The sequence below is a fragment of the Sorex fumeus genome, unplaced genomic scaffold, assembly GCF_029834395.1.
Source record: "Sorex fumeus unplaced genomic scaffold, SorFum_2.1 ptg000050l, whole genome shotgun sequence".
NCBI lineage: Eukaryota > Metazoa > Chordata > Mammalia > Eulipotyphla > Soricidae > Sorex > Sorex fumeus.
Window position 1 is genome coordinate 9,119,245 of NW_026606107.1, and position 25,540 is coordinate 9,144,784.

At 38.0% G+C, this 25,540-nt stretch overlaps 1 protein-coding gene across 3 annotated transcripts in view; it reads right to left on the reverse strand.

Moving 5' to 3' along the window:
* The window catches only part of DIAPH2 (diaphanous related formin 2), a 760,781-nt gene that overhangs the window by 27,253 nt on the left and 707,988 nt on the right, over positions 1–25,540 (reverse strand). The gene's annotated exons all lie outside the window — the stretch shown is intronic.

The following is a 25,540-nucleotide window of genomic DNA, read 5'->3' on the forward strand; positions in this document are numbered from 1 at the left end:
TGGGTTCCTCTGCCAGTTCCTACATGCATGAGGCTTGTCTGAGCGTGTGGAGAGTGGTCTCATCATGACTGTGCCTGGCAGCCAGAGGTCTTCATCTGCCAGGGCTCTGCTCCGGGCAGGGAGAGAAACTCAACCCTCCCCCCTCCAAGGGGCCCAGGTGACGACAACCAGGCGTGGGGACAGGAGACTCTGCATTTTTCTCTTCCGGGAGCTTGGTTGAATAGTCTCTAGTTCTTGGCCATTGGTGGAATTATACAGCTGTTGGTGGGCACAATTGTCTAGCTAGTGTAAGATGGGGGATCTGGGTGGAGGAGGTCCAGTCCCGAACTGAAACTATTGAATAACAATAATAACAATAAACAATAGACATTATTGAATTAGAAATAATTTTTAAAAGAACAGTATAAAACCAAGAGCTGGTTCTTTGAAAGGATTAAAAACTGCAAATCATTAATAAGACAAACCAAGAAAGAAAAATAAATCTAATAAGCACAATTAGAAATATTATAGGAGATTTCATTAATGATGAACAGAAATAAAAATATCACAAAAGATTATGATGGTTATCTATATTCTAATAAATTAAAAAATATAGAAGAAATGGATAAAATCTTAGAATCATAATATCTTCTAATATTAAATAAAGAGGAAATCGGAAGCTATAAATATACTATATGTTAACAAGGGAATTCAAGTCAAAATTATCATCCATAACAAAAATCTCACAAGATGGATCTCCTAGTATGTTCTACAAAACCTTTAATGATGATCTAATAATAGAACTTCCTCAAACTTTCCCGAAAAATTAAAGATAATGCTTAAAGACAATGGTTTTAGTCAACCTTTATCAGGATCCTAACGCAGATCAGTACAAATATTTTAAGACCACAGAAAAATATTCCTAATAAACATAGATTCAAATATTCTCAGGAAAAAATTTAAAATTAAATTAGTTATTTTAGTTTTTGGGCCATACCCAGAATGACTGCATGCAAGATAAGGACACTACTTGCTGTACTATTGCTCTGGCTTCTGAAAGTTTTAAATTTAATTAAGCAATACATTAAAAGGATCTTATATCAGGACTAGACTGACTTGATTCCAAGAATGATTTACATATGCAAACTAATAAATGTAATGTAATAATCAACAATAAGATAAAAATACATGATAATATCAATAGATATAAAACATTTAACATCACTTAACATCATTTGTAATAAAATTTATAATAAAATAAAATATAATTTACAATTTTGGTAAAAGGAGCACTTCTTTTTCCTTTCTTTTTCTTTTTTTCAAGCTTGAAGCACCATGATTTAAAATACTGTACATGATACTGTTTGTGTCCAATGTGTGTCCTCCACCAGAGTGTCTCCTTCCCTCTACCACTGTCTCAGGGTCCTTTCCCAACCACCTCTCTATCCTGGCCATGGTAAGGCCAGTTTTGTAAACCAGTTCTCAGGTTCCACTGCCTGTGACCATTTGTTATCCCTATAATATGTTGTTAGGAGATATACTTTTGAACATAAAAACTGCTTCCTCTCACTGATATTATTTAATCTCCTATTGAAGTTCTAGTTCCAGCATTAGGCAAGAAAAAGGAACATGGAAAAAAGGAACACTGTCCCTCTTGCAGATGATATAATAAATATAGAAAACTCTAAATACAACAACAAAACATTAGAAATAGTAGACAGGTTTAGTAAAGTGGAAGCCTATAAAATCAATACAAAGTCCATTGTGTTTTTACCACAAATGTTTAGAAGATAATGAAATCAAGAAAACTATTCAATTTACAATTTATTTAAAAGGAATTTTTTTTCTAATTCAAACAAATGCTACTACATTTAGTAAATCATGTTTGGAAATTTTTAAAAAAGTAATAAAATCCTTTGGAATAAACAATGAAGGCAAGAGAGTTTATATAAAAAAAACTATAGGATTTTAAAAGAAGTAAAATATACAAAAATTGAAATGAGTCAATGGATAAGGATAGAGAAATTGTTAAAATGACCATTGTACCCTAAGGCAGTTTATAGATCTGATGCTATCTGTAACAAAATTACAATGTTATTCTTCGAAGAAATAGATGAAAAAATACTGAAATTTTTGCAGAATCATGACAGATTCAAATAACCAGAGAAATACTGAAAAAAAAGATAAGAGGCTTCCAGTTTCCCCATTTCACACTATATTACAATGTCAAAATAATCAAATCCATATGGCATTGAAACAAAAATACGTATACAGTTTGGGCTGGATAAATAGCACAGAGGGTAAAGTGCTTTCCTTGTACCTGGCTGATCCTGATTCCATCCCTAGTACCCTTTAAGTTCCTCTGAGTACCTTCAGGAGTGATTCCTGAGTGCAGACCCAATAGATAAGCCCTGAACACCTCTAGGTATGGCTCCAAGAACAAAACAAAACAAAAACACAGTTTAATGATAGAGAACTGAGATCCCCCAAATAAATCCACACATAGATGGGCATGTGATTTATGATGAAGAAGACAAGAGTATACAATGGAGAACAGGAAGTCTATTAAAATGATGCTGGGGCTGGACAGCTACAGAGAAAAGCGTGAAAGTACACTGACATCTCACTCCATGCACAAAAACAAAATAAAAATTGGTTAAAAAACCTTGAAGAGAAAACTTGAAATTATACTATATATGAAAAAATTATAAAGTGGGAAACTCAAGGCTGAGATATCTTTGTGGATTTGTCTACAACAGCAAGAAAACAAAAACAAAAGTTTAACATATTATGCTACGTTAAAAAAGCTTCTATATAGCAAAAGCAAATGACATTTTAGTGAATGGAAGAGATATTTACCTGTCACTTGACAAGGGATTACTGTCAAAGATATATGTGCATATATGCATCATAAAACTCAATAGCAAAAGTGGGCAGAAGAAATTAATAGATCCTTCTTTGAAGAAGACAATACAGGTGGCTAACAGGCACACAAAAAGTGTTCATAATCATTATTATCCAGTAGCTGCAAATAAAAACTACAGTGGGAGAACATTCTGAGCACAGCCTCACACAGCCATTATATTTTCTAACAGGAGATTCTTGTTTAGCCTTCCTTTAACAGAGGATCCTCACCATCCACCAGCTTATTATAAATGCCTTCTTTAGCCTGATGCAGTAGTAGAAGCTTTATTAAAAAGAGAAGAAACCCGAATTACTTTAATTACTTAAAACATTTCCTCAAGTTTAGAGTACCTTTATCTTAAACTGGTGAAAAAGAAGATTTTTCTCTTTGTATGCCAATATTTTTCCTGTTGCTGACTAGCAGAATGTTAACCTTGGGTCCTACCTCCTTCCTAGACTAAGCATTTTATGAGGAATTATTAGTCACTCCTTTTTAATACTGAAATTGAGAAGCTGGAACCTGTAAACTGTGAATGCAGCTTTATTTTATCTTTCATTTTTTCCCCTAAATGCATGCATACCTTAGCAATGTCAAAGTTCATCTGCCTCTTCTCAACCCACTCATGAGCTTCAAGAGAACTTCCTCCAGTTTGTCCCTGGTAACTTTGTCATTTTAGTGAACATAGAAGAATTGAGTATTAACTACATACTCTCCTACCTCAGGATCTTTAACTTTTGGACAAAACAAACAAATTCTTCAAAGTAATTAATGTTCAAAAATTAAGGGAGAAACATTAAGTGTTAAATTACCCTTCAATAAAAAATGCTCCACATAGTGATAGTTGTTAATATATTAATTTCACTGTTCTTTAATGATAATGAAAAGTAGATCAAGATATAAAAATAGATTCAGACATGCCACTATCTTCAAATCTCTGAAAGGATAAAATTTATGATTAATCTGCCAAATTTCCTCAAACACAACAATTTCCTTATTACCAATGCTTCAATTTGGCACCCCCAAAGATTACTCTGTAATTTGATAGACCTCATATATACAGTGAGCTTAATGTTAGTTATACCTCCATTATGAAAACTTTTGTGGCCAGAGAGATAGTGCACAGTGGCCAGGGCACTTGACTGACAAGTGGCTAACCTGGATTGGTTCAATCCCTGGCACCACATATGATCCAAGGAGCACAGGCAGGAACCATCCCTGAGCATAGAGCCAGGAGTGAGCCCTGGGCACCAATATATTTGGTTGAAAAACCAAACAAAATAAAAAACACTTTAAAAACTTTTATTTTCTATTCTACAATGCCTTATTAAATTTTTAATACTACCATGGAGATTGTGAGATATATAGATTCCTAGTCTTCCGAGATATAGCTCAATTGTGTGAGTTCTTATTATAAATTTAAAATATATATCTATTATCAGAATTCTAATATTCCCTTTAGAAGATATATTAATGTAGAAGATATATTAATTCTATGTAATTAATATATTTTCACAGAAAGTAAATTAATATATGATTTAAAATTCTTTTATAGTTAATTTAGTACATGAAGGAAATATTTCTAAGGTATTTTATTTAGGACCAAAACAAAATTAATTTTTTACTATTCAAATGGAGCAATAGCATAGTGGGTAGGGCATTTGCCTTGCACGTAGCCAACACAGGTTCAATTTCTCCGTCCCTCTCAGAGAGCCCAGTAAGCTACTCAGAGTAACCCACCCACACGGCAGAGCCTGGCAAGCTCCCCATGGCATATTTGATATGCCAAAAACAGTAACAACAAGTCTCACAATGGAGATGTTACCGGTGCTGCTGAGCAAATGGATGAACAATGGGAGGACAGTGTGACATTGCTATTCAACTTTACTTCATTTTTGGAAATGTCTGTGAATATATACCATAAGTGAGAGATATTGGAGAAGGAAACATAATCTAAGTGTTCCACTTGACTATAGCCCAGGCAAACAGTAATCAAACAAATATAGTAAACAAAGAACAAATATCCAAAGCAACAGAAAAAAAAGGGGGTAACAGAAAACTGGAAATGTAGGAAGCTTTGGGTGGGTGGGGTAGAAAGGGGAGGGAAACACTTCAACAGCGCAGTGGAGAGAAGTCCCCACTATCTGGAGGAGGAGAGAATGCTGAAAACTGCTAAAGTGTTACAGTACTGTCTCAGAAACAGTACTTTAAAGTATAGTGCCTAGAACTAAAAAAAGAAAATTGCCTGCCATAGAGGCAAGCAGATAGATGGGAGGGAACCTGGGGATGTTGCTGGAGGGGAGAGGACATTGGTGAAGGGATTGGTGTTGTAACACTGAATGCCTGAAACTCAGTGATGAATAACTGTAAATTATGGTGCCTCAATTAAAAAAATTTTTAAAGAATTGTCTTAACAACTAGTTTAGCTTTTGGTTCTGTCCTGAGCACATGTTTGTATCAGTTAAATTTTTTGGATCATTTCCAAATCCCAAGTTATAAGTAGAAATAGCTATGATCTAGTAAGAACACACCTTTCCATCTCAGGATCAAGGCTCAAATTTGCCTTAAGCCTCAATCAAACCAGAAAAGTTGAAAAAAGTCACAACATTTCTTTCACTATAAAATGAGGAGTGCAATCCTATGTGAATATATTCACACATTTCCTGTGAGAATCAAACAAGATTCCTTAAAATTAGTTTTAAGCAATAACTTAACTCTCAAGCTATATTATGGTGTAAATCAGGTTCACTAACTTGTCTAAATATAGATCCTTTCAAATGTGATACCTTATCTATTTTCCATCCGTGACTTTATTTTATTTTAGGCACTGTGGTTTACAATATTGTTTTTGATGGTTTCATGCATAATACACTGCAGTACCACACCCTCCACCAGTGTCCATGTCCTTTCACTGTTATCCCCATGTCTCCCCAATCCAGTCTTAGCCTCTGCCCCAACTTCTTTCTTCTGTGTTAAGCTTTCTGCTGCCTCTCGCAATTTGTTAGATCCCTACATTTCCCCTTTGTGCCTCACATATGAGAGCGATCATTCTGCTTGCCCCTCTCCTTCTGACTAACTTCACTCAGCATGATACTCTCCAGATCTACCCACTAGCAGCAATATTTCAGACTGTGGTCATCATCCCTTGAAAAATATTCATGGTCTTATGACTTTATTCATGTTTTTGAAGTATCATTTTTCACTGTCATTTTAATAAATATCGGAAGAAATTGCCTTGTTTTTATTTTGCTGTTTTCTTTTTCATTCAGGTTCTTAAGCTACTCAGGTATTTAAAAATCAAGATCTCAAATGACACTGTCCTGATCTGAAAATGTCTGAAAAGTCCATTGGGAAGTCTTAGCAAATGTCAGGGTATCTCTAAGGCAAGGAAGATTCTCAGGAATTATAATGATTTAAGACTATAGTACTAAAGATACAGCAGGATTCTGGGGAATGACTTGCTTGAGGCTCAAAGGTCAAGTAGTACATGTTTAATGCCCAGTAAAGTAAAAGGTCACTTAGCATTGTGATTAGTGATGCCCAATAGGTGTAGAGTGACATAAAAGATGTAGTCAACTGTAACACTTTCATTTCAAAAGGTGTCAAAATAGATATTTTCATCCATCCCCATTCTTTACTGAAAAATGACTACTAGAAAAGCCAATAACTGACAACATATCCTGGTAGTCAGCTGTTCAGTAGTCAGTAGTCTATGTTACTTGATTTACATTTTAAAGATCTTAGAAATATTTATAAATTATAGCTAAAGATAATTTATGGAATTTAAGGGAAGAAAAATTGACTTCATTAGTTTGACTAGTGTGTCTATCAATGCTAATCCAATTGTTAGTTTTTCTTTAAAAATAAAACAAACACATCAGGACTATATAGAAACCTTAAAGAATTCATCCAAATCACAAATACTAAATCATGAAACACGTCACGAGATAACACAACTGCATAGTGTTAAGAATTAAGAGAAGATGGTAAAATTCCCACAAACAATATCCCAATGCTACCACAACCACAAAGAATTGTCAGAAATTGAAATGTTAGGGCTTTGGGGCCAGAAAGATGGTACAGCAGCTAAGGTACTTTTCTTGCATGGCGCTGACCCAGATTCAATCCCTGTTAACCTGGTAATCTGTCTCTGGTTCTCCGAGCTGACCAGGAGTGATCCTGATCCCTGTATGCAGAAGCAGGAGTAAACACAGCTTGTTGTGGCCCAAATTACAAAAACTAAACAAAAGATGAGAGATAAGAGAATGAAAGAGAAAGAGACAAAGAGAGGAAGGGAATGAGAGAGAAAGAAAGAAAGAGATGAGATAATTCATGTCTTCCTCAGTTGCTTCAAATAATTATAAGGAATGGTGAAATATAAATATTTAATGACATAGTCCTACAAATTCAAGATATAATGGACATTTCAATGGCTAACATAATAAAATTTTTATTGCACTAATGGTCCATTCCTGGTTATAAAATATAACTGGATTGAACCTAAGGATTTTTCCTGGAACATCAAGAACAAAGTGAAATTTAAAAAATGAGACACTTGAACAAAGGAATATATACTTTGGCTTCATTTTTAATCTAGCCATGAATAAAGGCAATGCATTATTTAATCCTCAGTGAATCTGGCCAGTGGATTAATAACCATAGCTAAATGGCTCTTATTGTATGTTGAGAAGACTTCTTTTAGTCCATAGAGATTAAATTGCAAGCTAATTGAAGATTTTACCAGATTTTTGTATTTTTAACAACTAACATGGGGCATTTGACAAAGCTTGTAGCCAATAAAAACACATTGAACTAAGCTTATAGAAACATTTCCTCTCATGGATTGGATTCTTGAAAATAGATAGAGAAAAAATCACTACATACCAAGCTTGTGAAAAATAAATGAGACTCTCTTATACATGTTTTTACACTTCATCACTGTATCACTGTTTCACTCTCATCCTAATGTGTATCGATTTCCTCGAGCAGGCATCACTAACGTCTCCATTCATCCTACCTCTGAGATTTTAGCAAGTGCCGTATTGGAGGCTATTTCAGGGTCAGGGGAATGAGACCCATCATTACTACTGAGTTTTGGCATATTGAATATGCCACAGGGAGCTTTCCAGATTCTGCTCTTCAGGCAGGATATTCTTGGTAACCTGCCGGGTTCATCTGAGAGCAAGAACTAGACAATTAGAGGTCAAGTGACTGCGAATGTAACCACATGCTTCCAGGAGCTTGGTTTTACAGTCTCTGGGTCTTGACCATTGATGGGATTACATGGCACTGGGGGCAGCTGGTGGGTGTAACGCCTAGCTACTGAAAGATGGGGGATCTGGGTGGAGGAGGCCCAGTCCCGATCCGAGCAGGCTTGGAGATCTCAGCCCCAGGTCCCACACACCTGGGTTCCTCTGCTGGTTACTTCTTGCGTGAGGCTCGTCCGAGTGTGTGGAGAATGGTCTTAAGCATGGCTGTGGCTGGTTCCAGAGGTCTTCAGTTGCCGGGGCTCTGCTTGGGGTGGGGAGGGAAACTCGACCCGCCCCCCTCCAAGGGGCCCCGGTGATGACAGCCAGGCGCGGGGGCAGGAGACTGTGTGTTGTTCCCTTCCAGAAGCTTGGTTTTATAGTCTCTGGGTCTTGGCAGTTGATGGGATTACATGGCACTGGGGGCAGTTGGTGGGTGTAACGCCTAGCTACTGGAAGATGGGGTATCTGGGTGGAGGAGGCCCAGTCCCCATCCGAGCAGGCTTGGAGATCTAGTTTCATTTTCAACGTGGTTATAATGGCAAGGAAATGTTGAGATGTTTTCACATAGAGATGATAACATTTAAAGTAGGTATTGAGAAGTGGGTAATATTTTGATGAAGACTTTGTTTCTAAACTTTATATTTTTAAGTGACAGGTTCTAACAAAACTAGACACAATTGACTTAAATCTAACCACATAAGGGAAGGATGGAGTGGATAGGGAAACTATGGACATTGGTGGAGGGAAGGTCACAGTGGTGGTAGAATTGGTGTTGAGTTGGAACACTGTATGCCTAAAACAACTCTATTATGAACTTCGTAAATCATAGTTGTTGGATATTAACCCTAAGTATTTTAGGCTTCATCAGTGAATTGCCTCTTTTTCTCCTCCCAGAGAAGCTTATCATGCCCTAGCCAACATCCCTAATTTAGTTAAAGTTTATTTTTGATCTTTCCTTTGTATTTTACCCCTCACTGTCACAGTTCTCCAAGCCAGTCTTGATTACTCATAAGCCAAAACTTTCTGGTTATTCTGAACTTTGTATTTGTACTGCTTTGTATTTGAAGTGCTGTGTATTTGTACCTGCTTTTCTATTTCCCCTATAGCATTTTTATATTTTACTATATATCAGTGTTCTTTGACAAAACACAGAAAGACCATTAATACTATGCTCCTAATATTTTGGAGTTGATTGATTTTGAAATATATCTACTCCTGAGAACTGGTCATTATTACTTGACTCAGGTTTCAGTTGTTCTAGTTCCTAACACCCCAAAAGGGAGGTCCTACCATGGGACTGGGATAGACCGGGGCAAGTGGCAAAGCTACCTGGCATCGAAATGGTACAGCCTAGAAAGCATAAATGCATGGTCTTAATGCAAGCTGCTATGACTTAAGAGACAGCACCTCCATGAGGAAGGACAAGCTGAATGGTCTGAAGAGACTTAGTCTGGGATTGAAGGTTTGCTTAAGCAAGCTTGTTTGCTCTCAGAGCCCAGAGAACTAAGTGTTGGGATGTTGTCTCTTACTGTGTTTATTCAAACAACTGCAAGTATTGATAACATATACAACTAGAGGGAAAGATAAAAGCAATGTAGATGTTCCCAGGAGACAGCATGTCTCCTTGCATTAATCTGCACAAGAGAATTTCCTATGCTAATGACTTCCTATGTAAATGACTTATTAAACTTCCATATGTAAATGGTCAATCACACCTAGGTACTAGACATCAACTCCCCTCAGATGTTCTATAAGTATTCTAACAGCTCTGCACTAAAAGGGCCATTTTAACCATCAGGCTGTAGTCCCCCTCACTATGTCTCTGTCTCTGTCTCTGTCTCTCTCTCTCTCTCTGCTGGGAAGGCCTGGTGAGGACAGGAGGTAGCTCCAGGCCACGGAATGCAAAATTGTCGCAGCACCCCCGCACATTATTTTGTGAACTTACAAGTGTCTAAATAAAAATTAAATAAAAATAATAAAGTAACCAAAAAAACGAGCCCATACAAATGTACATGAGCAGCTTCTTTCTAAAAGCATGATTTCACTTATCTGTGGTATATAGAATACCGGATAAGAAAATGTACTATAGAAAAAGAGAGATGCCTAGATCATCCTTGACCCCAGTGCTTAGAGAGAAGGATAGAGAATGAAAGAAATCAAGGGGGGTGGGGAAAGGGAAAACAAAGGAAAGTAGTAGGTGAAAAAGCATCAGTGCTTCAGTATTACTGGTGATATGGGTGAGTGGTATAGCTATATATCCCAAAACACAAACTCAACAAAACTTAAAATATGAGATCTAAGCTGGAAAAACTGAAATTTTGTAAAGTTCCAGTTAATTTGTCAAGTGGGGATGGGCTGAGGGTTAGGGTGGGAAGGGATTATGGGAACACTGCTGGAGAGAAGTTGACATTGGTGGTGGGATTTGTGTTGAAATATATGTCTAAATTGCACCTATCAATAACTTTGTAAATTACAGTTCTTTAAAAAAATTAGCAATGAAAACCAAACAAATAAATAAATAAATAAATAAAAGCATGAACTCTCGAGGCCAGAGAGATACTTCACTGCTTTGCATGTGGCCAAACTGGGTCCCCTGAGCCACAACAGGAGTGATCCATGAGCACTGCCAGGTGTGGCACCAAAACAAATCAAAAGCATGAACTCTTTTACTATAAAGTTATATTTCTCCCAATGTATGTCAGGGATAAATCAGAGATCAGAGTACAGTACAAATACCAATTAAGATCTATCACATAGAATATATTTAGTTTTGAATATGACTCATTAATTCATAGTATTCAAGTATGCGCTTTATTGATTAATTTTTTAGTTTGCTTTCAGTTATTTAATCCATAGTCTATTTATCATGTATATCATAGAAACAAAACATGAGCACATTAAACAGAGATGTGAGGCTATAATAAGAATAATTGCAGCCTTTTAAAAACATTTTTAAATGCTTATATTTATGGTAAGGAATGTCAGCTGCTATGACTCTTGCTAGGCATGTTTTTTCCTCACTGTCAGTCTTTAAAAGTATTTGTAGATAACTTCAACTGAAGAATATCCTGAAATAGCAAGAGGAATGGCTTAAAGCTTATTGTTATACACCAAAACATACCACTGCATATCAGAATTGTCTCAATATGGTACAGTAATAATATGAATGAATTTTAATGCTGAATTGAGTGTAATACAGAAGTTATAATCTTGAAATGACAATCTCATACCTTTTAGTTTGAAGCAGGCTTTTTTCACTGAGTAAATAAATGTTCTGTATTTGAGCATATACCTTAGCTCTAAAATTATATCATTCTTATCATTTAAAAAATTTAGACACGATTACAAAGATTTTGACAAATTTCAGACATACAAAATTCCATCATCAATCTCCTTACAGTGTCCACTGTCCTTCACCAGTGACCCTCAGGCTCCCTCACACTGCCATCTATCTTTTTGCAAACATGTTTTTTATTTAAAAACTTAATTAATCACTTATCACTTAACTTCCCGTTAGTCGTCGATTTGCTCGAGCAGGCGCCAGTAACGTCTCCATTTGTCCCTGTCGCGTGCTAGTGTAGCCCAATGGCATCTCTTCGCTCCGGGAACATGAAGGGCCTCAAACCGATCGTTCGTGATCTTGACAAAGAAGTCTGACCATCTGGTAGGTGGGCGGCCACGCGGTCTCTTGACATCCCGTGGAATCCAATCAGTAACAGCTCTAGTCCAACGGTCGTCTTTAAATCTCATTACGTGACCAGCCCATCTGATTTTCGACACCTTGGCATATGAGACAGCGTCCCTGATCCTTGATCGTCGACGGATGTCAGAACTCCGGATTCGTTCTCTCATTTGAGTGAAAGGTGATATTCCAAGCATAGCTCTTTCTATTCTTCTTTGGGAGACCTGAATGGCGTTCTCATCTTGTTTGCGTAGGGCCCAGGTCTCTGAGGCATATGTTAATGCAGGAAGAACAGTGGAATCAAAGAGATGTGCCCGGAGCCGGAGGTTCTTCGTCCTCTTAGCTATTTCTTCGACGTTCTTGAAGGCGTTCCAAGCCGCTCTCTTCCTCCTGCGCAGCTCGGGTGCCAGGTCATTTCTCATGTTGACCTCTCGACCTAGGTACACATAGCTGTTGCAACAGCTATGTGTACCAAAAACTTAATTAAAGAACTATGATTTACAGTTATTAATAGTTGGATTTTAAACACAATAGCTAAGATATGAAATCAAACAAGGTGTCCAATATCAGATGAATGGACTATGAAGATGTGATATACATACACACACACACACACACACACAATGTCAGACACACTTTTTGCACGTAGAGCCATTTACAAAAATTAATTAGATCAAATGGAGGCTTAGTTTAATTTTTTTACAAGTTCACATATTGTTTCCCAAATGTTTAAACACAGGACAGCTCTTCCAAAATACAAGAGTGGATGAGTGTTCCTTTTAAAAAATATTTTATTGAATCACAGTTACAAAGTTGTTCGTTATTGGATTTCAGTCATATAATGTTCAACACCAGTCCCTTTACGAAAACAGACACAGCTTTAAGGTCATTTATTGTAATTTGGGTTCCATGATTACATTAGTGTTGGATCTAGAACTTTAGTTGTACACAGATATCTCAACTCTACACCTCAGCTGAGTATAAGATCCCTAAGGCTTTTTCCTATTTTATCTCATAACTACTTCTTATTGTTTCCCACTTCCTTTTTCTTCTTTCTTGACACTTTCATTAATTTAATCTAGAGTAAATGGTTTGCCCTCTTTTGATACCTCCCATTCCCTTGACATGTTGTTCTATATAATGCATATTAATCATTTGTATCTTTTATCTATCTTAATTAAACATAAGATTTTATTTGTAAAAGCTTTATTACAATAAACTAAAAAAGAACAATGCTGTAGTGTCTTCATGCATGTTTTTTTCCCAGAGGGCCTGTCACTAAGATAAAAATTTGATCATGACTCTATTTTGATTAAAAGCTGTCAATGCATTCTATTCCATAAGCATTTTTAATTCTCAGAAAGCTTTTTGGCTGCTGTCCAGTTCCCAGGTGTGATCGCTTAACTTGCACTTTCACATCTGAAGTCTGCAATATACTTAAAATTTCTTACAATTCTAGGGCCATGGGGTAGCCTTAATGTATCAGCTTTTATAAGAGCTGTGCCCAATACTTTGGATACAGCTACACACAGTCTGGCTTCTTTATTTACCAAGAAAACCACATTTTATTTTTTCAAGTTCAATCTAAATATAATGACTTCCTCCAAAGTCTACTTGTTTTCTCTCACAGAGAGTTGGATTTTCCTTTCACTGCATCCATAGCAAGTTCCATAAACTATCATTATCCAACATGCAAATTTTATATGTTTCTACCGTGGTCTTCCAAGCTAGATGATCAAATATAGGAGAAGGAATCTCCCTGACATAACCCAAGACAGAATCCAATACACAGATGTTAAATAATGTATGCTTTTTTGTTTGTTTTTAGGCCACATCCATCCTTGCTCAGAATTTACTCCTGGCTCTGTGCTCAGGGAACATTCCTGGTGGACTCAGTGGTTCATCTAGGGCCCTAGGGATCAGATCCAGATCAACTAGATGCAAAGCAAGTGTATTATCCCCTCCACTATCACTTTGGTCCCTATACTTCTTAAATACATAGTGGCTAACTCAGAATTCACAATAGCCCAGAGACTAGAGCCAATGATTACCTCTGTTCAGCATACCCCTGACCCATAGATAACCTAAAATTAATATTAAAAATAGATTATGTGGAGAATAGTTAAATGATTAAGTAAATACATGTTATATTAAACTCTCCATCAATAGGCCTAGAGTTTCAGGATGGATCAAGGAATGAAATTTGTCTATTTGCTGCTTACAGTAAACATACCTAAAATCACAGAATAATTTCATGCTCAGAGTGAATGTTTGGAAAACCATAATACAAGCAAAAAAACCTTGGATAGTTATACTTATATCAGACAAAAAATTCAATCTAAAGAAAGTAATTAGAGATAGGGATGGACACTATTCATTGGTTAAGGAAACAATAGATCAATGGGTACTATTATCAACACATATGCACCAAATTACGGGGCAGTATAAATTATAAAGCTTCTAATCACATATCTAAAAAAACACATTGATAAAAACACAATAGTAGTGGGAGATTTGAGCACTCCATTTGCACTCCAAATGAGAAATTAGAAGAACTGAGACTAATGGAACGTATACAGGGTCCACCATGCTCAAAAAGTCAAATGCACATTGTTCTCTAGTGCACATTGAACAATTGAACATTCTATTGGATAAACTTCGCACTATAGCATAATTCAATTATTATCAGAGAAATCCAAACAATGAGTTATAGTCTCATACCAATAAGTATAAAATATATTTAAAAGAGTAGAAACAACAGGCATTGGCAGGTATGTGGCAAAAAACAAAAGCAAAAACAAAAACACCCAACAAAAAAAACCCTCTTGTTTACTGCTGGTGGAAATGTCTGGCTTAACCAACTATGGAAAACAATATGGAAGTTGGAAAAAGTGAAAGAAATTCCTTATGATTCAGCAATTTCTCTATTTGGCATCTATCCCAAAACACAAAAGCACTAATTTGAAAAGATATATGCCCACCTATTCTTGCTGCAATATTTACTATGCTAGCCAGGCTGGAAATAATCCAAATGTCCAACATTAGATAATTGGACAAAGTTGTGGTATATGTACATAATGGAATACAGAAGGGATATTTCAAGGAAGCATGAAATCATGCAGTTTGCTGCAACTTGGACTAAACTAGAGTGTGTCATGTTAAAGTAAGTTTGAGGGAGAAGGACAAATATCAAATGCTCTAATTATCTATATGAAGGGAATGGAAGGTATCAAATGTGGACAAATACGTAGATCTTGAATACAGAAATCAGAATGCCTATGAAGGAGGCAATGTGGGGAGAAAGAAGGGACAGTCTGGTGGTAACATTGGGGCATTGGTCAGGGCCCTTGGTATTTTGGTTGTGTATGTGAGGTAATTGTATATATCAAAACCAGAGGAACCAACACAACTGTAAACATGTAAACCAAACTGTAATAATTAAATCAAACCAATGAATTTTCTGAGGAGGTAGGGTGGGGGATGGTAGGGAATTTTTGGACATTGGTGGAAGGATGCTGATATTGATGGTGGGTGCAGATTTTAAATACTATATGCCTGAAACTCTATTATTAAAAGCACCAAAAATAAGGATGTTCAAATAAAATTTTTTATTGAATGACCATGAGATACACAGTTACAAAGCTGTTCGTGGTCAGATTTCAGTCATACAATGTCCAAACACCTATCTCTCCACCAATGTACATTTCCCACCACCAATGCAATGTCCCCAGTTTCCCTCCCGTCAACCTCCCACCAGCCTTTCTCTGTGGCAGGCACTTTCCCTTTCTTGTCTCTGTCTCTCTCTTTCTCTCTCTCCTCTTGGGGTTTACAATACAGGTACTGAGAAATTATCATGCTTATTCCTTTACATATTTCTAGAACACAGTTCTTAATCAGCGTGATCATTTCCAACTATCTTTGTCATAGTTGTCCCTTCTCTATTCCAAATGCCTTCTTCCCCAGCACGTGAGGGAGGCTTCCAAGTATGGACCAATCCTCCTTACCCTCGTTTCTACTGTCCTTGGGTATTATTCTCATATTATGTTTATTTATATCCCACAAATGAGCACAATCATTTTGTCTGTCTCTCTCTTTCGGACTCATTTCACTTAGCATGATAATCTCCATGTCTATCCATTTATAAGCAAATTTCATAACTTCATTTTTCTTAACATCTAAGTAGTATTCCATTGTGTATATATGACATAATTTCTTTAACCAGTCATCTGTTCTTGGACACTCTGGTTTTTTCCAGAATTTGGCTATTGTGTATAGAGCTTAATGAATGCAGAAGTGCAGATGCTGGGGTCTGGAGCTATAGTACAGCAGGTAGGGTGTTTGCCTTGCATGTGGCTGATCCAGGTTCGATCCCTGGCATCCCATATAGTGCCCTGAGCACTGCCAGAAGTGATTCCTGAGTGCAGAGCCAGGAATAACTCCTGAGCACCACAAGGTGTGACCCATGAGGGAAAAAAAGAAGTAAAGATGGAATTTCTGCTGTATGTTTTTGGGTCCCTGGGATATATTCCCAGAAGAGGTATTGCTGTATCATATGGGAACTCAATTTCTAGTTTACTCCTGAAATTAGCATGGAACAATAAATCCCCATGAATAGTTAAAGCAATCCTTGGGAAAAAGATGGGAGATGTTATCTTCCCCAAGTTAAAACTGTACTACAAAGCAGCAGTAATTAAAACAGTTTGGTATTGTAGGAAAGACAGACCCGCAGATCAATGAAACTGAGTTGAATATCCTGACACCGACTCTCAAATATGTGATCACCTAATCTTTGATAAAAGAGCAAGAAATATGAAGTGGAGCAAGGAACACCTCTTCAACAAGTGGTCCTGTTGAAAACTGGACAGCTATTTGCTTAAATATTTTTTTAAAAAATTCTGTTCAATTCATTTCTTCATTCCAATGACCACTGTTAGTATTGTTTCTTAGAATTCTCTATTGGAGACTTTACAATGATATGTTTGGGGGAGGTAGTTCTTTCCAAGCATTTGTCTTTATCACTGCAGCTGGATCCCGCCATTCTTTATTATGACTATGTACTACTGAGGGTTGAGGTCAAGGTGGCCTTGCTGACATTCACGATCACAAATTCCAGACAATGATTGTAGCTTAGGTTTTCAGGACCTAGCAAAATGCTTGGAATCTGAATGTTAACAGTGTCCTTCAGTAGCACTAAGGTCTAGGAGGTCTGTATTCTAAGAAGGGTTTACAAATCCTGGTATCTGAGAGTTGCTTTGGTGCTAAAATTCATGATGCCTCAGCATCAACTAGATATTACAGTTGTATCACTAGCAGTTGAGCACTAAGCTGATCTTTGTAGTTCTACAGAGATATGAGTTTGAATGGGGCACTGCAGGGAATGATTGGGGGAACAGCTGGGATCAAGGGTTAGCCCCTAAACCTTGGCTAATGTGGTCAAGCAGTAGGGGGACCCCTTCCCTGGCAGGGCTCCCTTGGCTTCCCAGCAGCACCTCCTCCCCCTCCCTCCCTACTCAAACAGCCGGATGCAGTGTCCAGTCACTGTGTCTAAAACTGAATGTCAGGGATCACTGAGCAAGCTCATTGCCAGCCAGCCGGGGTGAGTGAGGAACCAGACCACCCTGTTCGACTGTTTGTGGACTTGTTTGGAAATCTCCCCTTGAAAAGTGTCCATCCATTGTTCTCCCTTTTCTCTTAAGGTATATAAACCTAAGACAGATTGCAGTAAAGTGAGTCTTCTTCCTACAGAGGCTCCTGGAGCAGTGTCTTGTCTTTGTCTGTCTTGTCTTTTCATATGGCTGCATGTACTCGTCCTCCCTCTTGGGGCTCTCTTCCTTCCATGTCTGGTGTGCAATGGGAGGGGTCTGGTGGACTGCCACAGCTGACTTTCTTGTCAGTTCCATGGACCTAACTTGTCAGAACAATATGCTTCTCTGCAACTGGCTGAGACTGTAGGGTCAAATTCCAGCAGACCTGGGATGTATCTGGGGTATGACACTGTGTTGGCCAAGGCCTCTGTCACCAACTTTGAGAAAGCCTGTGCTGCCGTCATATGTTCAAAATCTTGGTGCCTCTGTATATCACATCTGAGCTTGTCTAGATGATGGACAGGGCAGAACAATTATACATTCCTAGTGGTAGGTCTGTGCCTAATTCAAACAGGCATGTCTGGGAAGACAAGATTTTGAATGTTCAGGGTCCCTCTGTGCTTGATTTCAAGGGTCTACATAGCAGTGTCCAGGAATTTGGGCTTGTGAGTAAACGAGGGTAAGTGGGTGCCAAAATTTTCCAGTTTGAGTTCAAATTTGCAAACGCTCCAAAACAACATTGAGAGGTACTGAGTAGCATTTAAGGGTTTGTATTCAGTTTTAAGTGTACCCTGCTTTAATCACACAGGTTTGTGTGTAGCTGGATTACCTACACGGAAGGAAACGGTTGGAGTCTACTCAAACATTCTCTCCAGATCCAAATGACAGCAGAGCAAGCAAGGGGCCTTCTAATGAGCTATTCTTTGTAGTGCGTGACCTGTTTGCTAAATGCCAGCTGTGGACTAGGAGGAGCTGGGTCTATCTGCCTAGACAAAGTGTTTCTCTGTTACCAATTTTTTCTAATGTATAGGGATGGGAAGAGCTCAATTCCAAAATGACAGGACACAGGACACCATTAAGATAATGTCAGCTGCTGGTTCTGACCCTTGTATATAATTTATAGTTCCTTGCATTCCCCTCTGGTTGTAAAAAAATGATTTGTAGCGTTAGGGTGATGGGAGTTTGCTGTTAACTCCTTGTCTCCTAGGGCAGTGTTTGTTACCTTAGAAACTTCTGACGGAGGCTTATTTTCCATGGCTCAATTCCACATTTCTATTACCTTCTGTGCTGTAGTTTGTTATTCTGTGGGAGTTCTCTCTGCCTGTAGAAACTCTGACTCCACTAACTAGACTTTGTCAGAGGGCTCCCCTGTGCCCTGAGTGATGGTGTCTTTGGCAGGCATTTTCTGATTTATCCAAGATTTTGGTGTAAATTTTTCTGTAATCAGCAGAATGTTAAGAAAAGATTTGGCTATCTTGGACTCTTCTGGAATTTAAAAATCCATTTGTCTTATGAAAGGCTTCAATGTTTATCCCTGTTGTTACACTGTTACTTTGGATAAGAATAACTTCATTTTAAAATTGCATGTCAACTGTAATTTGCTAGTTGTAATGTGAAATCTATGGTTTCACTATGACAAAAAAGCTTGTTCATCATTTTTTAATATCATGTACCTAAACACAACTTCAAAAATGATTAGGATACATCTGGCCCAATATAGATTGGTATTTGCATAATGCATGTACATATATACACTTATATTTTATGATTATTTAGGTACATTGATTTTTCTATAAAGAGAACTGTTCTCTACATTTATTTGCGCAGAAGTACACTTAAATGTTGGCATAGGTAAACAACTTACTAAAATAAAACTCATGTTTGGCACAACTAATGCTGGTCACAGATTTTACAGCTATAATATTTCTGAAAAGCAAGCTTGAATGCTGTAGAACATTTTTATTTCTGTATGAACGCAGAGGCAGTTTAGTAAGTTGTAAAACATACATGTTTCATTTCACATTCTACTCTAGGCCAAATCTTAAGAGTCACTAAATCTGCTTCCATCATGAAGCCTAGGGTCATCCTCAGAAAGAGGCTTCTTTTCACAATGGGTAAGTCGGAGATTTGAAACAAAGGACGCAGTGCTACCAGCAGGAACATATTATCCTTGGGATAGTGTTAGAAATAGGTCAACAAAATACCAAAAAACAAATATAAATTTCAAAACTACAGGCAGCTTTGGGGCCCAAGTGATAGTATAGTGGGTAGGACGCTCGCCATGAATGTAGCTGACCTGGGTTTGATCCCTGGTACCCCATATGGTCCCTGAACTTGCCAGGAGTTATCAGTGAGCACACAGCCAGGGAAAAAGCCCTGAGAATCACCAGGTATGGCCCTCCAAACAAAACAAATTAAAAAGAACTAGCATACGATAGAAATGATCTTTAAAGCAAATATTCATTTCCCTCATTTAGCATAAAGTATAGCTTAATATATTAGTTCTTCAGAGGAGAAGCTATTCCATAGACTGTGTGACTGTCCTCAGGACATAGCTATTGATTTACAAGAAAATGAGCCTGTCTAACTACTTAATAGTGACACAGAAAAGTCTGGTTTCATCTGCCATAAAATAATTAGTGAATTTTCATCATAATGGATCAAATCTCTGGGTTGGATCCTATAAACTCAACGTCTATATATTTTTTAATTCAATAACTGTGAAATAAAGTTACAAAGTTGTTCATGACTGGGTTTCAGTCATACAATGCTCCAACACCCATCCTTTCACCAGTGTACATTTCTCACCATCAATTTCCCCAGTTTCCCTCCTGTCACCAACCCCCCACCCCTGCAACCTGTCTCTATGGCTGGCACTTTTCTCTTCTTTCTCTCTCTGTCTCTCTCTCGGGAGTTATGGTTTGTAATACAGGTACTGAAAGGCTATGTTTGTCACTTTACCTACTTTCAGGACTCAGTTCTTGTCCAGAGTGATCATCAGTTCTTGTCCAGAATGATCAATTCCAACTGTCATTGTCATAATGCTCCCTTCTCTATCCTAATTGCCCTCCTCTGCTACCAATTGAGGCAAGCTTCCAACTGTGGACCAGTACTGCCCCTAATTTTTAAACTTTGCATTAATTTCAAATTCACAGAAAAGTCACAAGAATATTCCTGAAAATTCTCAGACTTAAAATTTTAAATTTGGCCACATTTATTTCATTAAATTCTGTAATAATTCAGTAACTATTTATTGAAAAAGGACCATTCTCTTAGGTAAGCACAGTAAGAGTATCAAGGTTAGGTGATTTATCACTACTAATACTTTCATCTAAACTACAATTGATAGAAAATATTCCAATCATGTCAATTTCTGTAATATAGCATTTTCTTCTCCACATACATGAAGTATGTCCTTTTCAGAATTTCTAATAGGCACCTCTACAGCTTGTGACTCTCTTCCAAAGACACTGGTAATTTTCAAAATAATCCATTGGTTTCTTTTGACAATATTCTAATAAAGAGGGCTGTAGCAATAGTACAGTGGGTAGGGAACTTGCCTTGCATATGGCAGACCCGTGGTTGATGCCCAGCATCCCATATAGTCCCTGAACTTGCCAGGTGTAAACCCTGAGTGCAGAAGCAGGAATAAGTCCTGAACACTGCTGGGTACAACTGAAAACCAAAATCAAACAAAAATTCTAATAAAGAACACTGTTTTCAATAGAATCATATATCTTGTCAGTGAAGCAAATCAAATTTTAATTTAAAAATTTATTTTTAATTTAAATTTTTTCATATTTCTTAGTAGTCTTCATCAATAGCCAATATAATTTTACTCATGAGTAATAATCTAGTTGTCCAATAACTTATTAAACTATGTTATCAATTCTCTTTAATTAAAAATATTCAAAGTCTACTTCTTAATTTTAAAAATTCCATTGGTATGATCTTCATACACTATAATTATATGAAAAGTACCCTGAATACTTCATTCAGCTTTTTATACAAGTAGAAAATTATGAAGTACATCCTAAAAGACAACTATTTTGTATTTGTATAAAAGTAAATTAGAAAATCTTTCATATATTACACACTAGAAAATCCTACTTGTAGAATTTCAGGACAGGTTCATTTACCACATTTTGGTTTACATCCTTGTCCTTAAATCCAATAGTCCAGTTACAATGTTTAAAAGTATGTTTAAATATTGTATTGATAATTATATACCATGCAACATCATAAACTCAGATGCTGAAGAAAATGTCATTAAGATGAAGTGGGTTCCACTAAAGATTTTATACAAAAATTGTACAAAAGTGATCAAGTCTAAAAAGCACTCACTGTTTAACTGTAAGCATGACACTATTTTAGGTGCTGTACACAAAGGGAGTATGGAGATAGAACAGATTAAGGTGTTTACAAGGAGTTCACTGTTACTAAAGTAAGAAATCAGATCATGAGAGACCAAAAAAGTTGGGGAGTTTGAGTGGCATTTTGTGTGCAGTGGGGTTTCCTCAAAGGTTTTCCTGCAATTGAAACTTGAAATCATTCTTCTTATTTGAGTGATAATATTGGAAAGTTGTAAAAAGTAGGCTATGTCAGAGACGATCCTGGTCATGTAATAGGCTCAAGTTTATTCAGCTAGATATTTTAGCTCTGTTTGAAAGACATTAGTATGTATGTGATGAACAGTTTCTAATATTATGCTTCATAATTTCTGTCTTCAGGTATTTATTCCCTGAGCGGACCAGGCCTTATGACTTATTTGTAACAACAATATAGAGAAGAACTGATGGGGTGTCACTTCAGAGATTAGGTTACAAAAATATCTGCTAGCTTGTGGGTTCAATCTTTGTGTCTCTATCATGGATCACCAGCTTTCATGTTATGAGTGCACTTGGCTATGTAAGGAGTGACCCACATGTCAGGAAATCATGTGAGTGAGTTTAGAATACCCTGCCTCATTCCATCACCATGGTTGAGACTTCAAATAAAATAAAAACCCTAGCCAATGACTTGAAACTTCATAAAAAGACTTAGTGCCAGTGCCAGCACTTAAAACAAAGCCAGATTCTTGATATGGAAAAACAATGATATAGGAAATATTTATTTTTAAGCCTCTAATTTTGAGTTTAATTCTTAGGAAAGAAACGGTAACTAAAACAGCAGGCTAAATAAATCTAGTAACTATCCTATATTGTATTGTACTGCATTATCAAATATTTATCTCATTTTTATATATAATGTAGCTTGAAAATCACTGGATTATTAATAATATACAGAATATTATCCATTATTGACTTGTATAATTTAAACTATAATATTTGTTACAGTTTTTGGCTTTAGGACAAAATGACAGGACAATGCACAGAGTTCATTACTTACTGCATGTGGCAGACCCAAGTTCAATCCCCAGCACTTTAAATGGTCCATGAAAACCCCAGGACAGAATCTTGAGCACAGAGCCAGGAGAAATTCCTGATATATCACTAGTGTAAATAAAAACAAACAATCCCCCTTTTTTCCTTGGTAATAATTATTGCTGTTTGGACTCATTATAAAGTGCTCATCAATAGACAACATTCTGATCCCTTAACTTTTATAGCTTTTGCATATAGGGAAACTTTTGCCCAAGGCCATTTTGAAATATATATTTATATATATATATATATATCATCATTTGCAGGCTATAAAATACAGTCAGATGGGTCACATGCGGTTGATGAGAAGTATTTGTTCCAACCAGTACCAGGGCTAGACCACATGATTTAGGAGGCCTGATAGGGTAGGCAGTTGGACTTCTGGTTAGATGTTCCCTATGCTGGTTTTAAAGAAAGGAAATACAGGTAAGATTTATATGTCACAGTGACTTTTGAAATTAAACATTATTTTATTTTTTATTCGTCCATTTTATAAGAACAAAATTCCTTTAAAGTTTTCGTGCAATATGGCTAGAGAATTTTTGGTAATGAAAAGACAACCACTGGAAAAATAATTAGCGAAACTGCAAATCAGTTCATTAATCAAGTATACATTATACTGAAACAAAATAAAAATGATGCTGTGCTAGCTAGAAATTACCTCTCAAATGAAGTCAAAATGAAGATAAGGGGGTATGGTGCTGCCAGCAGGTCAATCTGTACATGTGAGGCAAGTGCATCAGCAGCCTGATGGCGCCTTCAGACTTCCAGATACCCCAAAATTGCTGCTGTGCCTTTGGCCAGACCCCAAAAACTTGGGGCAAAGTTTACCAAGAAAGTAAACGGCCAAATGTTAGATATGTGGGAGACACAACCACAAACCACCTCCGGCTCAGATATATAATTGGAAGCATGGCCTCTCTGGTTCCTGATTGAACTGCTTAATGGCCATGATCCCAGAGACTCAGAAACAAATCTCAAAACCCAATGGCTTTTGGCAGAAATGCATCTGGTCCCTGCAATAGGCTACTGGCACTGGGCCACCCCAGGTGGGACTAGGTTTTGTGCCTTGGCCTGTTCCCCCTAGTGGTGTGGTGGCCACCATCTTCCAGAGGCCACTGGACAGTCAGGTTTGGGCCCGCAGTGACGAGACACATGGGATGGGGGTGGAGCCGGCCATTTCCTCCCCACCCCAACGAGATCCCGAGTCGCTGCCCATGAATGGCCTCTCTGGCTTCTAATCAAGCTCCTTAATGGCCATGATCCCAGAGACTCAGAAACAAATTCAAAACCCAGCGACTTTTGGCAGAAACGTGTCCGGACCCTGCAGTAGGTTCTTGTTGCTGGACCACCTCAGGATCGGAATGGGTGCTGTCCCTCTGTCTACTCCCCCTTGGTGGCTTGGTGGCCACCATCTTCCAGAGGCCATTGGACAGTCAGGTTTTGGCCTGCAGTGATGAGACACGCGGGGCCTCATGGGATGGGTGTGGAGACGGCCCTTTCTCTCCCATCCCAACGAGACCCCGAGTCAGTGCCAATAAACGGCCTCTCTGGCTCCTGATCAAGCTGTTTAATGGCCATGATCCCAGAGACTAAGAAACAAATCATGGAACCCAGAGGCTTTTGGCAGAAATGTGTCCAGTTCCTGCAGTAGGTTACTGGCGCTGGGCCACCCCAGGTGTGACTAGGTTTCGTTCCTTGGCCTGATCCCCTTCGCAGCCTGGTGACCGCCAATCTCCAGAGGCCACTGGACAATCAGGTTTGGGCCTGCAGTGACAAGAAACGCGGGGCCTCACAGGATTGGGGTGGAGCCGGCCCTTTCCTCCCCATCCCAACGAGACCCCGAATCGCCGCCCACGAAAGGCCTCTCTGGCTCCTAATCAAGCTGCTTTAATGGCCATGAATCCAGAGACTCAGAAACAAATATTGATACCCAGTGGCTTTTGGCAGAAATGCATCCAGACTCCATAGTAGGTTACTGCTGCTGAGCCACCCCATGGGGTAAAGGGTGCTGTCCCTCCACCTGTTCCCCCTAGGCGGCTCGGTGGCCACCATCCTCCAGAAGCCATTGGACAGTCAGGATTGGGCCCTCAGTGATGAGATATGCAAGGTCTCATGGGATGGGCTGGAGCCAGCCCTTTCCTCCCCGTCCCAAGAAGACCCCAAGTTGCTGCCCACTAACAGCCTTTCTGGCTCTTGATCAAGCTACTTAACGGCCATGATCCAAGAGACTCGGAAACAATTCTCAGAACCCAGCAGGTTTTGGCAGAAATCCCTCCAAATTTAAGTGTTAAAATTTCGGAAATTCAAAATCATGTGGCCACTACTGCAGCCACGCAACATCATGTGTTATTCATAACCAGCAAGAGAAAACAACTTGTCAACTGTTGCCTTTTCAGCAGATCTGAGTGTTGGGGTAAAATCCCAAATAATAATGGTGGGTCTGGTGTGAAAATATTGAATGTGATCAAAGTAGAGAGAGAGTATTGTGGAAGTAATCTGTCCCACAGGTAGGGGGAGGGTGTGGGGTGGCGGTATATTGGGGTTTTTGGTGGTGGACAATGGGCACTGGTGAAGATATGGGTGTTCCATTGTATGACCGAGACTTAAACCTGAAAGCTTTGTAACTGCTCTCACGGTGATTCAATAAATAAAATTATAAAAAAAAATTTTAAAAAGTATGTGGATTTCATGCGCAATTCAATCAGCTATTCAGTGGC